We start from the raw sequence: 15000 nt of genomic DNA, 5'->3' as shown, positions 1-15000 counted from the left end.
TGTTTTATTGACAATGCCCAAAACCGGCATCCCAATATCCGCACAAATCCACAGACATGGTTCGAACGAAAAAAAAAAAAGGGACAGAGGGAATCTCGTTAATCCAAACACGCGCATCGCAAACATATCCGGGGACGATCTACCTAACAGTACAGACCAAAACTGACTCCCGCCGTTTACCCGCACGACCGATAGAACACGATTAGTACACGTCGAAATATAACTCGGAACATTATTTCTCAATAACTCGATAAATACTCATCCGAGCGCTTTCATACTTGATATTTGTCTTCGAAATGCTTTACCACACGATGATCTAATATTTATAATTGTCCGAGTAAGCCGGAAAGATAAGTTTACTCTTGGCGGTCGGAGCAATATTTCACAAAAACTGGAGCAATACGCGTCCGAGAGCATTGAAACTCGAGAAATATTGATGACAAGCGGTATCGTGCGTGGATATAACGATTAAAGTCGTGCGGGAGCTCGGGGAGAAAAGTTTACTCTTGGCGGTTGGACTTAGAAAAATTTCGCTCGAGCTCCTTCGCACGGCGATCCGACGCGCCTCGGCGCGCGAACGATTCGTTCGAGCGGCCGAGCAAGCGATGCGCTCCGAACATTATTCTCAGTTTATTCGATAAATACTCATCCGAGCGCTTTCATACTTGATATTTGTCTTCAAAATGCTTTACCACACGATGATCTAATATTTATAATTGTCCGAGTAAGCCGGAAAGATAAGTTTACTCTTGGCGGTCGGAGCAATATTTCACAAAAACTGGAGCAATACGCGTCCGAGAGCATTGAAACTCGAGAAATATTGATGACAAGCGGTATCGTGCGTGGATATAACGATTAAAGTCGTGCGGGAGCTCGGGGAGAAAAGTTTACTCTTGGCGGTTGGACTTAGAAAAATTTCGCTCGAGCTCCTTCGCACGGCGATCCGACGCGCCTCGGCGCGCGAACGATTCGTTCGAGCGGCCGAGCAAGCGATGCGCTCCGAACATTATTCTCAGTTTATTCGATAAATACTCATCCGAGCGCTTTCATACTTGATATTTGTCTTCAAAATGCTTTACCACACGATGATCTAATATTTATAATTGTCCGAGTAAGCCGGAAAGATAAGTTTACTCTTGGCGGTCGGAGCAATATTTCACAAAAACTGGAGCAATACGCGTCCGAGAGCATTGAAACTCGAGAAATATTGATGACAAGCGGTATCGTGCGTGGATATAACGATTAAAGTCGTGCGGGAGCTCGGGGAGAAAAGTTTACTCTTGGCGGTTGGACTTAGAAAAATTTCGCTCGAGCTCCTTCGCACGGCGATCCGACGCGCCTCGGCGCGCGAACGATTCGTTCGAGCGGCCGAGCAAGCGATGCGCTCCGAACATTATTCTCAGTTTATTCGATAAATACTCATCCGAGCGCTTTCATACTTGATATTTGTCTTCCAAATGCTTTACCACACGATGATCTAATATTTATAATTGTCCGAGTAAGCCGGAAAGATAAGTTTACTCTTGGCGGTCGGAGCAATATTTCACAAAAACTGGAGCAATACGCGTCCGAGAGCATTGAAACTCGAGAAATATTGATGACAAGCGGTATCGTGCGTGGATATAACGATTAAAGTCGTGCGGGAGCTCGGGGAGAAAAGTTTACTCTTGGCGGTTGGACTTAGAAAAATTTCGCTCGAGCTCCTTCGCACGGCGATCCGACGCGCCTCGGCGCGCGAACGATTCGTTCGAGCGGCCGAGCAAGCGATGCGCTCCGAACATTATTCTCAGTTTATTCGATAAATACTCATCCGAGCGCTTTCATACTTGATATTTGTCTTCAAAATGCTTTACCACACGATGATCTAATATTTATAATTGTCCGAGTAAGCCGGAAAGATAAGTTTACTCTTGGCGGTCGGAGCAATATTTCACAAAAACTGGAGCAATACGCGTCCGAGAGCATTGAAACTCGAGAAATATTGATGACAAGCGGTATCGTGCGTGGATATAACGATTAAAGTCGTGCGGGAGCTCGGGGAGAAAAGTTTACTCTTGGCGGTTGGACTTAGAAAAATTTCGCTCGAGCTCCTTCGCACGGCGATCCGACGCGCCTCGGCGCGCGAACGATTCGTTCGAGCGGCCGAGCAAGCGATGCGCTCCGAACATTATTCTCAGTTTATTCGATAAATACTCATCCGAGCGCTTTCATACTTGATATTTGTCTTCAAAATGCTTTACCACACGATGATCTAATATTTATAATTGTCCGAGTAAGCCGGAAAGATAAGTTTACTCTTGGCGGTCGGAGCAATATTTCACAAAAACTGGAGCAATACGCGTCCGAGAGCATTGAAACTCGAGAAATATTGATGACAAGCGGTATCGTGCGTGGATATAACGATTAAAGTCGTGCGGGAGCTCGGGGAGAAAAGTTTACTCTTGGCGGTTGGACTTAGAAAAATTTCGCTCGAGCTCCTTCGCACGGCGATCCGACGCGCCTCGGCGCGCGAACGATTCGTTCGAGCGGCCGAGCAAGCGATGCGCTCCGAACATTATTCTCAGTTTATTCGATAAATACTCATCCGAGCGCTTTCATACTTGATATTTGTTTTCATTATGCTTTACCACACGATGATCTAATATTTATAATTGTCCGAGTAAGCCGGAAAGATAAGTTTACTCTTGGCGGTCGGAGCAATATTTCACAAAAACTGGAGCAATACGCGTCCGAGAGCATTGAAACTCGAGAAATATTGATGACAAGCGGTATCGTGCGTGGATATAACGATTAAAGTCGTGCGGGAGCTCGGGGAGAAAAGTTTACTCTTGGCGGTTGGACTTAGAAAAATTTCGCTCGAGCTCCTTCGCACGGCGATCCGACGCGCCTCGGCGCGCGAACGATTCGTTCGAGCGGCCGAGCAAGCGATGCGCTCCGAACATTATTCTCAGTTTATTCGATAAATACTCATCCGAGCGCTTTCATACTTGATATTTGTCTTCAAAATGCTTTACCACACGATGATCTAATATTTATAATTGTCCGAGTAAGCCGGAAAGATAAGTTTACTCTTGGCGGTCGGAGCAATATTTCACAAAAACTGGAGCAATACGCGTCCGAGAGCATTGAAACTCGAGAAATATTGATGACAAGCGGTATCGTGCGTGGATATAACGATTAAAGTCGTGCGGGAGCTCGGGGAGAAAAGTTTACTCTTGGCGGTTGGACTTAGAAAAATTTCGCTCGAGCTCCTTCGCACGGCGATCCGAAGCGCCTCGGCGCGCGAACGATTCGTTCGAGCGGCCGAGCAAGCGATGCGCTCCGAACATTATTCTCAGTTTATTCGATAAATACTCATCCGAGCGCTTTCATACTTGATATTTGTCTTCAAAATGCTTTACCACACGATGATCTAATATTTATAATTGTCCGAGTAAGCCGGAAAGATAAGTTTACTCTTGGCGGTCGGAGCAATATTTCACAAAAACTGGAGCAATACGCGTCCGAGAGCATTGAAACTCGAGAAATATTGATGACAAGCGGTATCGTGCGTGGATATAACGATTAAAGTCGTGCGGGAGCTCGGGGAGAAAAGTTTACTCTTGGCGGTTGGACTTAGAAAAATTTCGCTCGAGCTCCTTCGCACGGCGATCCGACGCGCCTCGGCGCGCGAACGATTCGTTCGAGCGGCCGAGCAAGCGATGCGCTCCGAACATTATTCTCAGTTTATTCGATAAATACTCATCCGAGCGCTTTCATACTTGATATTTGTTTTCATTATGCTTTACCACACGATGATCTAATATTTATAATTGTCCGAGTAAGCCGGAAAGATAAGTTTACTCTTGGCGGTCGGAGCAATATTTCTCAAAAACTGAAGCAATACGCGTCCGAGAGCTTTGAAACTCGAGAAATATTGATGACAAGCGGTATCGTGCGTGGATATAACGATTAAACTCGTGCGAGAGCTCGGGGAGAAAAGTTTACTCTTGGCGGTTGGACTTAGAAAAATTTCGCTCGAGCTCCTTCGCAGGGCGATCCGACGCGCCTCGGCGCGCGAACGATTCGTTCGAGCGGCCGAGCAAGCGATGCGCTCCGAACATTATTCTCAGTTTATTCGATAAATACTCATCCGAGCGCTTTCATACTTGATATTTGTCTTCCAAATGCTTTACCACACGATGATCTAATATTTATAATTGTCCGAGTAAGCCGGAAAGATAAGTTTACTCTTGGCGGTCGGAGCAATATTTCTCAAAAACTCGAGCAATACGCGTCCGAGAGCTTTGAAACTCGAGAAATATTGATGACAAGCGGTATCGTGCGTGGATATAACGATTAAAGTCGTGCGGGAGCTCGGAGAGAAAAGTTTACTCTTGGCGGTTGGACTTAGAAAAATTTCGCTCGAGCTCCTTCGCAGGGCGATCCGACGCGCCTCGGCGCGCGAACGATTCGTTCGAGCGGCCGAGCAAGCGATGCGCTCCGAACATTATTCTCAGTTTATTCGATAAATACTCATCCGAGCGCTTTCATACTTGATATTTGTCTTCAAAATGCTTTACCACACGATGATCTAATATTTATAATTGTCCGAGTAAGCCGGAAAGATAAGTTTACTCTTGGCGGTCGGAGCAATATTTCACAAAAACTGGAGCAATACGCGTCCGAGAGCATTGAAACTCGAGAAATATTGATGACAAGCGGTATCGTGCGTGGATATAACGATTAAAGTCGTGCGGGAGCTCGGGGAGAAAAGTTTACTCTTGGCGGTTGGACTTAGAAAAATTTCGCTCGAGCTCCTTCGCACGGCGATCCGACGCGCCTCGGCGCGCGAACGATTCGTTCGAGCGGCCGAGCAAGCGATGCGCTCCGAACATTATTCTCAGTTTATTCGATAAATACTCATCCGAGCGCTTTCATACTTGATATTTGTTTTCATTATGCTTTACCACACGATGATCTAATATTTATAATTGTCCGAGTAAGCCGGAAAGATAAGTTTACTCTTGGCGGTCGGAGCAATATTTCTCAAAAACTGAAGCAATACGCGTCCGAGAGCTTTGAAACTCGAGAAATATTGATGACAAGCGGTATCGTGCGTGGATATAACGATTAAACTCGTGCGAGAGCTCGGGGAGAAAAGTTTACTCTTGGCGGTTGGACTTAGAAAAATTTCGCTCGAGCTCCTTCGCAGGGCGATCCGACGCGCCTCGGCGCGCGAACGATTCGTTCGAGCGGCCGAGCAAGCGATGCGCTCCGAACATTATTCTCAGTTTATTCGATAAATACTCATCCGAGCGCTTTCATACTTGATATTTGTCTTCGAAATGCTTTACCACACGATGATCTAATATTTATAATTGTCCGAGTAAGCCGGAAAGATAAGTTTACTCTTGGCGGTCGGAGCAATATTTCTCAAAAACTCGAGCAATACGCGTCCGAGAGCTTTGAAACTCGAGAAATATTGATGACAAGCGGTATCGTGCGTGGATATAACGATTAAAGTCGTGCGGGAGCTCGGAGAGAAAAGTTTACTCTTGGCGGTTGGACTTAGAAAAATTTCGCTCGAGCTCCTTCGCACGGCGATCCGACGCGCCTCGGCGCGCGAACGATTCGTTCGAGCGGCCGAGCAAGCGATGCGCTCCGAACATTATTCTCAGTTTATTCGATAAATACTCATCCGAGCGCTTTCATACTTGATATTTGTCTTCGAAATGCTTTACCACACGATGATCTAATATTTATAATTGTCCGAGTAAGCCGGAAAGATAAGTTTACTCTTGGCGGTCGGAGCAATATTTCACAAAAACTGGAGCAATACGCGTCCGAGAGCTTTGAAACTCGAGAAATATTGATGACAAGCGGTATCGTGCGTGGATATAACGATTAAACTCGTGCGAGAGCTCGGGGAGAAAAGTTTACTCTTGGCGGTTGGACTTAGAAAAATTTCGCTCGAGCTCCTTCGCACGGCGATCCGACGCGCCTCGGCGCGCGAACGATTCGTTCGAGCGGCCGAGCAAGCGATGCGCTCCGAACATTATTCTCAGTTTATTCGATAAATACTCATCCGAGCGCTTTCATACTTGATATTTGTCTTCCAAATGCTTTACCACACGATGATCTAATATTTATAATTGTCCGAGTAAGCCGGAAAGATAAGTTTACTCTTGGCGGTCGGAGCAATATTTCTCAAAAACTCGAGCAATACGCGTCCGAGAGCTTTGAAACTCGAGAAATATTGATGACAAGCGGTATCGTGCGTGGATATAACGATTAAAGTCGTGCGGGAGCTCGGAGAGAAAAGTTTACTCTTGGCGGTTGGACTTAGAAAAATTTCGCTCGAGCTCCTTCGCACGGCGATCCGACGCGCCTCGGCGCGCGAACGATTCGTTCGAGCGGCCGAGCAAGCGATGCGCTCCGAACATTATTCTCAGTTTATTCGATAAATACTCATCCGAGCGCTTTCATACTTGATATTTGTTTTCATTATGCTTTACCACACGATGATCTAATATTTATAATTGTCCGAGTAAGCCGGAAAGATAAGTTTACTCTTGGCGGTCGGAGCAATATTTCTCAAAAACTGAAGCAATACGCGTCCGAGAGCTTTGAAACTCGAGAAATATTGATGACAAGCGGTATCGTGCGTGGATATAACGATTAAACTCGTGCGAGAGCTCGGGGAGAAAAGTTTACTCTTGGCGGTTGGACTTAGAAAAATTTCGCTCGAGCTCCTTCGCAGGGCGATCCGACGCGCCTCGGCGCGCGAACGATTCGTTCGAGCGGCCGAGCAAGCGATGCGCTCCGAACATTATTCTCAGTTTATTCGATAAATACTCATCCGAGCGCTTTCATACTTGATATTTGTCTTCCAAATGCTTTACCACACGATGATCTAATATTTATAATTGTCCGAGTAAGCCGGAAAGATAAGTTTACTCTTGGCGGTCGGAGCAATATTTCTCAAAAACTCGAGCAATACGCGTCCGAGAGCTTTGAAACTCGAGAAATATTGATGACAAGCGGTATCGTGCGTGGATATAACGATTAAAGTCGTGCGGGAGCTCGGAGAGAAAAGTTTACTCTTGGCGGTTGGACTTAGAAAAATTTCGCTCGAGCTCCTTCGCAGGGCGATCCGACGCGCCTCGGCGCGCGAACGATTCGTTCGAGCGGCCGAGCAAGCGATGCGCTCCGAACATTATTCTCAGTTTATTCGATAAATACTCATCCGAGCGCTTTCATACTTGATATTTGTCTTCAAAATGCTTTACCACACGATGATCTAATATTTATAATTGTCCGAGTAAGCCGGAAAGATAAGTTTACTCTTGGCGGTCGGAGCAATATTTCACAAAAACTGGAGCAATACGCGTCCGAGAGCATTGAAACTCGAGAAATATTGATGACAAGCGGTATCGTGCGTGGATATAACGATTAAAGTCGTGCGGGAGCTCGGGGAGAAAAGTTTACTCTTGGCGGTTGGACTTAGAAAAATTTCGCTCGAGCTCCTTCGCACGGCGATCCGACGCGCCTCGGCGCGCGAACGATTCGTTCGAGCGGCCGAGCAAGCGATGCGCTCCGAACATTATTCTCAGTTTATTCGATAAATACTCATCCGAGCGCTTTCATACTTGATATTTGTTTTCATTATGCTTTACCACACGATGATCTAATATTTATAATTGTCCGAGTAAGCCGGAAAGATAAGTTTACTCTTGGCGGTCGGAGCAATATTTCTCAAAAACTGAAGCAATACGCGTCCGAGAGCTTTGAAACTCGAGAAATATTGATGACAAGCGGTATCGTGCGTGGATATAACGATTAAACTCGTGCGAGAGCTCGGGGAGAAAAGTTTACTCTTGGCGGTTGGACTTAGAAAAATTTCGCTCGAGCTCCTTCGCAGGGCGATCCGACGCGCCTCGGCGCGCGAACGATTCGTTCGAGCGGCCGAGCAAGCGATGCGCTCCGAACATTATTCTCAGTTTATTCGATAAATACTCATCCGAGCGCTTTCATACTTGATATTTGTCTTCGAAATGCTTTACCACACGATGATCTAATATTTATAATTGTCCGAGTAAGCCGGAAAGATAAGTTTACTCTTGGCGGTCGGAGCAATATTTCTCAAAAACTCGAGCAATACGCGTCCGAGAGCTTTGAAACTCGAGAAATATTGATGACAAGCGGTATCGTGCGTGGATATAACGATTAAAGTCGTGCGGGAGCTCGGAGAGAAAAGTTTACTCTTGGCGGTTGGACTTAGAAAAATTTCGCTCGAGCTCCTTCGCACGGCGATCCGACGCGCCTCGGCGCGCGAACGATTCGTTCGAGCGGCCGAGCAAGCGATGCGCTCCGAACATTATTCTCAGTTTATTCGATAAATACTCATCCGAGCGCTTTCATACTTGATATTTGTCTTCGAAATGCTTTACCACACGATGATCTAATATTTATAATTGTCCGAGTAAGCCGGAAAGATAAGTTTACTCTTGGCGGTCGGAGCAATATTTCACAAAAACTGGAGCAATACGCGTCCGAGAGCTTTGAAACTCGAGAAATATTGATGACAAGCGGTATCGTGCGTGGATATAACGATTAAACTCGTGCGAGAGCTCGGGGAGAAAAGTTTACTCTTGGCGGTTGGACTTAGAAAAATTTCGCTCGAGCTCCTTCGCACGGCGATCCGACGCGCCTCGGCGCGCGAACGATTCGTTCGAGCGGCCGAGCAAGCGATGCGCTCCGAACATTATTCTCAGTTTATTCGATAAATACTCATCCGAGCGCTTTCATACTTGATATTTGTCTTCCAAATGCTTTACCACACGATGATCTAATATTTATAATTGTCCGAGTAAGCCGGAAAGATAAGTTTACTCTTGGCGGTCGGAGCAATATTTCTCAAAAACTCGAGCAATACGCGTCCGAGAGCTTTGAAACTCGAGAAATATTGATGACAAGCGGTATCGTGCGTGGATATAACGATTAAAGTCGTGCGGGAGCTCGGAGAGAAAAGTTTACTCTTGGCGGTTGGACTTAGAAAAATTTCGCTCGAGCTCCTTCGCACGGCGATCCGACGCGCCTCGGCGCGCGAACGATTCGTTCGAGCGGCCGAGCAAGCGATGCGCTCCGAACATTATTCTCAGTTTATTCGATAAATACTCATCCGAGCGCTTTCATACTTGATATTTGTCTTCGAAATGCTTTACCACACGATGATCTAATATTTATAATTGTCCGAGTAAGCCGGAAAGATAAGTTTACTCTTGGCGGTCGGAGCAATATTTCACAAAAACTGGAGCAATACGCGTCCGAGAGCTTTGAAACTCGAGAAATATTGATGACAAGCGGTATCGTGCGTGGATATAACGATTAAACTCGTGCGAGAGCTCGGGGAGAAAAGTTTACTCTTGGCGGTTGGACTTAGAAAAATTTCGCTCGAGCTCCTTCGCACGGCGATCCGACGCGCCTCGGCGCGCGAACGATTCGTTCGAGCGGCCGAGCAAGCGATGCGCTCCGAACATTATTCTCAGTTTATTCGATAAATACTCATCCGAGCGCTTTCATACTTGATATTTGTCTTCCAAATGCTTTACCACACGATGATCTAATATTTATAATTGTCCGAGTAAGCCGGAAAGATAAGTTTACTCTTGGCGGTCGGAGCAATATTTCTCAAAAACTCGAGCAATACGCGTCCGAGAGCTTTGAAACTCGAGAAATATTGATGACAAGCGGTATCGTGCGTGGATATAACGATTAAAGTCGTGCGGGAGCTCGGAGAGAAAAGTTTACTCTTGGCGGTTGGACTTAGAAAAATTTCGCTCGAGCTCCTTCGCAGGGCGATCCGACGCGCCTCGGCGCGCGAACGATTCGTTCGAGCGGCCGAGCAAGCGATGCGCTCCGAACATTATTCTCAGTTTATTCGATAAATACTCATCCGAGCGCTTTCATACTTGATATTTGTCTTCGAAATGCTTTACCACACGATGATCTAATATTTATAATTGTCCGAGTAAGCCGGAAAGATAAGTTTACTCTTGGCGGTCGGAGCAATATTTCACAAAAACTGGAGCAATACGCGTCCGAGAGCTTTGAAACTCGAGAAATATTGATGACAAGCGGTATCGTGCGTGGATATAACGATTAAACTCGTGCGAGAGCTCGGGGAGAAAAGTTTACTCTTGGCGGTTGGACTTAGAAAAATTTCGCTCGAGCTCCTTCGCACGGCGATCCGACGCGCCTCGGCGCGCGAACGATTCGTTCGAGCGGCCGAGCAAGCGATGCGCTCCGAACATTATTCTCAGTTTATTCGATAAATACTCATCCGAGCGCTTTCATACTTGATATTTGTCTTCGAAATGCTTTACCACACGATGATCTAATATTTATAACGGTCTGGGAACGCTAGGAAGAAAGTTTACTCTTGGCGGTTGGACTTAGAAAAATTTCGCTCGGTCGGAGTTGCTCGCAATGCGCCCGGAACATTATTCTGAGTTTATTCGATAAATATTCATCCTAGAGCTTTGATACTTGATATTTATTGTTAGAATGCGTTATTATACAATGATCTAATATTTATAATGGTCTGGGAACGCTAGGAAAAAAGTTTACTCTTGGCGGTTGGACTTAGAAAAATTTCGCTTCGGTCGGAGTTGCTCGCAATGCGCCCGGAACATTATTCTGAGTTTATTCGATAAATATTCATCCTAGAGCTTTGATACTTGATATTTATTGTTAGAATGCGTTATTATACAATGATCTAATATTTATAATGGTCTGGGAACGCTAGGAAAAAAGTTTACTCTTGGCGGTTGGACTTAGAAAAATTTCGCTCGGTCGGAGTTGCTCGCAATGCGCCCGGAACATTATTCTGAGTATATTCGATAAATATTCATCCTAGAGCTTTGATACTTGATATTTATTGTTAGAATGCGTTATTATACAATGATCTAATATTTATAATGGTCTGGGAACGCTAGGAAAAAAGTTTACTCTTGGCGGTTGGACTTAGAAAAATTTCGCTTCGGTCGGAGTTGCTCGCAATGCGCCCGGAACATTATTCTGAGTTTATTCGATAAATATTCATCCTAGAGCTTTGATACTTGATATTTATTGTTAGAATGCGTTATTATACAATGATCTAATATTTATAATGGTCTGGGAACGCTAGGAAAAAAGTTTACTCTTGGCGGTTGGACTTAGAAAAATTTCGCTCGGTCGGAGTTGCTCGCAATGCGCCCGGAACATTATTCTGAGTTTATTCGATAAATATTCATCCTAAAGCTTTGATACTTGATATTTATTGTTAGAATGCGTTATTATACAATGATCTAATATTTATAATGGTCTGGGAACGCTAGGAAAAAAGTTTACTCTTGGCGGTTGGACTTAGAAAAATTTCGCTCGGTCGGAGTTGCTCGCAATGCGCCCGGAACATTATTCTGAGTTTATTCGATAAATATTCATCCTAAAGCTTTGATACTTGATATTTATTGTTAGAATGCGTTATTATACAATGATCTAATATTTATAATGGTCTGGGAACGCTAGGAAAAAAGTTTACTCTTGGCGGTTGGACTTAGAAAAATTTCGCTCGGTCGGAGTTGCTCGCAATGCGCCCGGAACATTATTCTGAGTTTATTCGATAAATATTCATCCTAAAGCTTTGATACTTGATATTTATTGTTAGAATGCGTTATTATACAATGATCTAATATTTATAATGGTCTGGGAACGCTAGGAAAAAAGTTTACTCTTGGCGGTTGGACTTAGAAAAATTTCGCTCGGTCGGAGTTGCTCGCAATGCGCCCGGAACATTATTCTGAGTTTATTCGATAAATATTCATCCTAAAGCTTTGATACTTGATATTTATTGTTAGAATGCGTTATTATACAATGATCTAATATTTATAATGGTCTGGGAACGCTAGGAAAAAAGTTTACTCTTGGCGGTTGGACTTAGAAAAATTTCGCTCGGTCGGAGTTGCTCGCAATGCGCCCGGAACATTATTCTGAGTTTATTCGATAAATATTCATCCTAAAGCTTTGATACTTGATATTTATTGTTAGAATGCGTTATTATACAATGATCTAATATTTATAATGGTCTGGGAACGCTAGGAAAAAAGTTTACTCTTGGCGGTTGGACTTAGAAAAATTTCGCTTCGGTCGGAGTTGCTCGCAATGCGCCCGGAACATTATTCTGAGTTTATTCGATAAATATTCATCCTAGAGCTTTGATACTTGATATTTATTGTTAGAATGCGTTATTATACAATGATCTAATATTTATAATGGTCTGGGAACGCTAGGAAAAAAGTTTACTCTTGGCGGTTGGACTTAGAAAAATTTCGCTCGGTCGGAGTTGCTCGCAATGCGCCCGGAACATTATTCTGAGTTTATTCGATAAATATTCATCCTAAAGCTTTGATACTTGATATTTATTGTTAGAATGCGTTATTATACAATGATCTAATATTTATAATGGTCTGGGAACGCTAGGAAAAAAGTTTACTCTTGGCGGTTGGACTTAGAAAAATTTCGCTCGGTCGGAGTTGCTCGCAATGCGCCCGGAACATTATTCTGAGTTTATTCGATAAATATTCATCCTAAAGCTTTGATACTTGATATTTATTGTTAGAATGCGTTATTATACAATGATCTAATATTTATAATGGTCTGGGAACGCTAGGAAAAAAGTTTACTCTTGGCGGTTGGACTTAGAAAAATTTCGCTCGGTCGGAGTTGCTCGCAATGCGCCCGGAACATTATTCTGAGTTTATTCGATAAATATTCATCCTAAAGCTTTGATACTTGATATTTATTGTTAGAATGCGTTATTATACAATGATCTAATATTTATAATGGTCTGGGAACGCTAGGAAAAAAGTTTACTCTTGGCGGTTGGACTTAGAAAAATTTCGCTCGGTCGGAGTTGCTCGCAATGCGCCCGGAACATTATTCTGAGTTTATTCGATAAATATTCATCCTAAAGCTTTGATACTTGATATTTATTGTTAGAATGCGTTATTATACAATGATCTAATATTTATAATGGTCTGGGAACGCTAGGAAAAAAGTTTACTCTTGGCGGTTGGACTTAGAAAAATTTCGCTCGGTCGGAGTTGCTCGCAATGCGCCCGGAACATTATTCTGAGTTTATTCGATAAATATTCATCCTAAAGCTTTGATACTTGATATTTATTGTTAGAATGCGTTATTATACAATGATCTAATATTTATAATGGTCTGGGAACGCTAGGAAAAAAGTTTACTCTTGGCGGTTGGACTTAGAAAAATTTCGCTTCGGTCGGAGTTGCTCGCAATGCGCCCGGAACATTATTCTGAGTTTATTCGATAAATATTCATCCTAGAGCTTTGATACTTGATATTTATTGTTAGAATGCGTTATTATACAATGATCTAATATTTATAATGGTCTGGGAACGCTAGGAAAAAAGTTTACTCTTGGCGGTTGGACTTAGAAAAATTTCGCTTCGGTCGGAGTTGCTCGTAATGCGCCTGGAACATTATTCTGAGTTTATTCGATAAATATTCAGCCTAGAGCTTTGATACTTGATATTTATTGTTAGAATGCGTTATTATACAATGATCTAATATTTATAATGGTCTGGGAACGCTAGGAAAAAAGTTTACTCTTGGCGGTTGGACTTAGAAAAATTTCACTTCGGTCGGAGTTGCACGCAATGCGCCCGGAACATTATTCTGAGTTTATTCGATAAATATTCATCCTAGAGCTTTGATACTTGATATTTATTGTTAGAATGCTTTATTATACAATGATCTAATATTTATAATGGTCTAGATACGATAGAAAGATAAGTTTACTCTTGGCGGTTGGACTTGAAAAATGTTCAAAGTACCGAGATAGTATATGAAAAGTTGAATATTTTGTGTTAAATATCCTGGAAATATAAATATTTATTGTGTTGTACAAAAAAATTTTTCATGCAAAAATTTTTCTAAGTCCCAACAGCCCCGCCGGACGGGCTGTTGCCGCGGCGGTTTGCACCCATAAGCGCGCGTGCTATTCACCGCGCGGCGCCGGCGTCCTTGCCGGCCGTTCGGTATCCTTAAGAGACTCGACGGTTCGGCGAGTCGGGCGGTTCAGCGCGCGCTTGGGGCTATTCTACGATCTCGGTCGAGAAGCAGTTCACGGCGCCTCGAGACTTCGGTCTCGACTGTTTCGTTCCGTACTTCGTTTAGAACTTTTCTCTACACAGCATTGCCACGGGTCGGTGTCTAAGACCGAATGGCCCTTATGTGGCGAGCCTCCCATCGAGGAGGTTGGTGACTTGTATGCACTGATGTGTATACTCGTACTAACTGAGCATCAACTCTTCTATCCGAGCTAAAAGTTTGAGATAGTTATGGAAAGATGTTTGAGAGAAACTAAAACTAGAAAGAAGTCAAACTTCTTGTTTGCAGAGAAACGAAAAGTAAATAAAATGAGGTTGGCTTTCGGAGGGGCATTGTTACACCCAGAGCCCAGCATGCGTCCTGTCCGCGCTTCCTCGGCACTTGTGTCGATTGTCCAGCGCCCGTGGTTACGTGCTACGTGGGATACTCGTGCTACCAGATGTTAGCTCAACCTGAGAACGCAAGGAAATATAAGAATTTGTTCTCGAGAGAAACCCAAAAGGGAAATATTAAACATGAATTTTATGCACTACACGTAATGATTTGTGATGTTATGAGAAAAATATAAACCGAGAACGCAGGAATATCTGGCAAATGAATTTGTTCGAGGTTAAGAAAGAAAGGAAAAGAAGGAAGGTGGCAATATGATATAAACTCGTTCGAAAGGTTCTCTGAGAATTCGAACGAGTAAAAATGAATTTATACAAAACTTAAGAGAGAAGAGAGATTGAGGGAGGAATATGATATAAACTCGTTCGAAAGGTTCTCTGAGAATTCGAACGAGTAAAAATGAATTTATACAAAACTATAAGAGAGAAGAGATTGAGGGAGGAATATGAT

The sequence above is a fragment of the Lasioglossum baleicum genome, unplaced genomic scaffold (genome assembly GCF_051020765.1).
Source record: "Lasioglossum baleicum unplaced genomic scaffold, iyLasBale1 scaffold0055, whole genome shotgun sequence".
Lineage (NCBI taxonomy): Eukaryota > Metazoa > Arthropoda > Insecta > Hymenoptera > Halictidae > Lasioglossum > Lasioglossum baleicum.
This window is presented reverse-complemented; position numbering follows the sequence as displayed.